The following is a 4,000-nucleotide window of genomic DNA, read 5'->3' as shown; positions in this document are numbered from 1 at the left end:
GATAAAAGAGAGCCCTGGGGAAAAGAGTGTTGCTCTGTCCACCCTCCTTTATATGCTAACTCTTATTATAGGGGCTTGTTTGTTTTGATGAGGCTTGGCAGATATGTGTAAATGACACTCCATTTGAGAAAGCTATTGCAGATAATGTGTTAATGTAACATCCAAGCTGGCAGAAATATGCTTGCATAAACTCAGTTTTCAGGATGGCTTTTGTTTTGCTAATGATGAGTACAGTTTTGGATAATTATATTCTAAGCTTCCTATCTCTGATGTCTGATCTTCAAAATAATTACTAAAAAAAGAAGGTATACTTGGGATTGGTGCCTACGACAGACGAACAGATTAGACACCGAAACTGTGTGTTTAGTGGATGTCTTTGATATGCAAGTCAGGCCTAGGGAGACACACATTCAGAGACTGAACTTGGCAGTGTGGGTCCTTATTTTTTTTTTTATTTTTTTTAAGATTTTATTTATTTATTTGACAGACGGAGATCACAAGTAGGCAGAGAAGCAGGCAGAGACAGAGGAGGAAGCAGGCTCCCCACTGAGCAGAGAGCCCAATGCGGGGCTCGATCCCAGGTCCCTGGGATCATGACCTGAGCCGAAGGCAGAAGCTTTAACCCACTGAGCCACCCAGGTGCCCAGCAGTGTGGGTCTTTAATTGCATTGTGGCCTGCGTACCACATTTGAGGCAACGGCAGATGAATGCAGAGACCCAATATTTGGTTTCTGGCTGCAGCGTTCCCTCCAAAGCCATCCCACAGCCTGTCAGTGCAGAGAGGGGATACAGACTTGGGGTCACCAGAAAGACTGTCAAAATGAAGAGTGTTTCATTTCAGCTCTGGGTTATTGAGGAAAATATTCTTTTGGAACTTCATGGCAAGCCTTCTGCTTTTTACTTTTGCTTGAAGCTCAACCAAACTCGACTTCGTGTCCTGGACACTCAGGTACTTGATGAATAGACAAGTATGTTTGTCACTAAGTCTCCGTTTGACATTGTATGGGAAAATTGGATTTTAGTTATCTGGAAGACAGATCTTATCTCCTATAGTCTATAGAAGCAGAAGATGAAAAAGGAACAAGAGAGCCACTCCCCAGCCCATAAGAGAAATGAACTCCGCCCATAAGAGAAATAAGTGTCCTGAAAAGGTCTACACGCTGCCTTGCTTCCAACAAACCACAGTCTGTTGGGCCCAAAATTTAGACAGTGGCTAGAGGCAGGCCATACTAACAGCAGAATCTAAGACAGTGTTTCTGGGTTCCTGGAATGAAACAGCATGCCAATTATTTGTCCTCACGAATTTTATAAGCCTACTGCTGATCAATTAAGAAGGAGTACGATTTTTGAATTTCTACCTACGTGATTACAATTTCTAAGCAATGCCAACTTACTATATACAGGTATTGTTTAGAAACTGTATGATAATTATATAATAATACAATAGTATTTTATATAACAATAGTTATACTTATTTTATATTATTATAATATATGAATTTGTATTCTATATTTTACATTCTTATAAACAATCATAGTAGTACTATTGTAACTATATAGTTATGCCTCTATAGTAACTATTCCACTTCCCCAAATAAATCGTTAAGTGAAAAAGGAATTTGTGAAAGAGTGTCTGATATGATATCACTTTATTATAATTATTTTTAATCATATCTATATTATCGGTGTGTTGTTCTTTTTTTATTACAGATAGGATACATGCCAAGTAAATTTAAACATAGAGCGAGTTAGTACTAAATATAAGCTCTGGAAAATCCCTTCTCTCCACCTCTACCAGGGCTCTGTCATATGGGATTTCTATGTTACACACTTCTGAGATGGAGGGGTTGTGTGTGTGTGTCTTAATGAACACGCGATACTGTCATCTGAAAAAAGGAGTATGCCACTTGTTTTTTTTTTACATTTTTTATTGCTACCTTTTTAAATTCCAGTTAGTTAACATACAGTGAAACATACTAGTTTCAGACATACCTTATAGTGATTCAACAAAGAAGTATGCAATTTTAAAAGGAAACATTTTTCATCTCCAACACTTTTTGGAAAAAGCCGCAGAACAAAGAAATGACAATATTTTTTAAAGCACCAAAATTATTTGTAAACAATCTGGGTCATTCGGATCCCTCATTAACCCGAAGAGTTCAGCAGGGCATTCAAAAATCACAGAAATCTGAAGGTTTCTGCATAACCAGGTGCGTGCGACTCCTTAGAACATAACTGCAGGAACCAAAACGTTCCAGGATCCTGTGGCTTGCACCTTGCTCCCCAGGGAGACCAGCGTCCCTGCAGTCACACTCTGCATCACTGCGCTCCTGGATCATTACGGCAGCCGCCTGCTGTCTTCCTGCCCAGTGAAGTGTCTACACAGAAGTGCTGAAATGAATTAGTCTCCCTGTTCCCAGCCTCCAGCCTTGTTGATTCTTCCCATTCTTTGCTGCCAGATTCAGCTTAGCAGTGGGGAGCGGGGGATGGCCAGAGCCCAGTTTGGGAACCAGAAAGACCTCCGTAAAAACCCTGGGGCTTCTTGACTTACTGGCTGTAGACTTGCTTAAGTTAGAAAATACACCCGCCACCTGTCAGTATCCTTGCCCCAAAAATGGACTTTGAAATTGGATGGAGCAGGCTGTCAGCACCAGTTCATTGGACATCAAGGGACAGAGGAACATGTTACATGGAACAAGGGGATATAACGGCTAAATTCGAAATGTGGAAAACTCAAGGGATGAAACCTGGTTTCTTCAACAAATAAATTCCAAGGAAAAAACGGGAGGGCTGGGGATTTTTTTTTGATGAAAATGGACTTAAGAGACATAGCAACAAATTTCAATGTTTAGATTTTACTTGGTTTCTGATTAAAATGAAAGAAATTATTTTTCATTTATGACACAATCAAGAAAATGTGAATAATGACTATTTGATGATAGTAAGGAATTGTTATTAATTTAGGTATGATGATAGTATCACATGATTTTTTTTGAAGAGTTCTTATATTTGAAAGACAGACACTGAAATATTTATGAAGTAATATGACAACTGGGGCTTCCTGCAAGATAATTAGTGGCAGGTAGAAAGTGAGGGGTATAGATGAACCAAGATTGGCCATAACTGATAATTGCTGGAGCTGAGTGATAAATACATAGAGGGTTCATTATACTATTTTTTTTCTTTTGGAATTTTCTAAATATAATTTTTTTTAAACTGCAATTTCTCACATTCTAGATTCTATTGTTGGCATCCGTCTGTATAAACCAACATGCTCCTCTGTTCTCTCCACGTCCTATAAACTATTAGAAATGTTTAGAGACATGATCATAAAGAAATTCTATTTTTGGTAAGAATATGTCACAGGTCGGGGCACCTTGGTGGCTCAGTCAGTTAAGTGTCTGCCTTCGGCTCAGGTCATGATCCCAGAGTCCCAGGATCGAGCCAGCATTGGGCTCTCTGCTCAGCGGGAAGCCTGCTTCTCCCTCTCCTGCTCCCCTGCTTGTGTTCCCTATCTTGCTGTGTCTCTCTCTGTCAAATAATAAATAAAATCTTAAAAAAAAAAAAAAGAATATTTCACAGGTGATGTTTGTACTCCTATCAAGAGGCATTTCATGTCCATAATAAAAATATTTTTCTTTTCTTTTTTTTTTTAAAGATTTTATTTATTTATTTGATAGACAGAGATCACAAGCAGGCAGAGAGGCAGGCAGAGACAGAGAGGAGGAAGCAGGCTCCCCACCAAGCAGAGAACCCAATGCGGGGCTTGATTCCAGGACCCTGAGATCATGACCTGAGCCGATGGCAGAGGCTTTAATCCACTGAGCCACCCAGGCGCCCCTAAAAATATTTTTCAATTGGTTTTCCCAACTGAAAAAGAGGGATGCTTCCTAGAGAGGTTATTTGAAGTTAAACCGTCTACATAAGAACCAACACAGAAGCTGGCACATCATGGGGGCTTCACAAATGTCACATTTTTTCCTTCAACCTCTCACTAACCT

The sequence above is a fragment of the Mustela nivalis genome, assembly GCF_964662115.1.
Source record: "Mustela nivalis genome assembly, contig: HAP1_SCAFFOLD_1867, whole genome shotgun sequence".
In the NCBI taxonomy this organism is placed as follows: Eukaryota; Metazoa; Chordata; class Mammalia; order Carnivora; family Mustelidae; genus Mustela; species Mustela nivalis.
The sequence above is the reverse complement of the archived record's forward strand: the minus strand, read 5'-3'. Positions refer to the sequence as shown.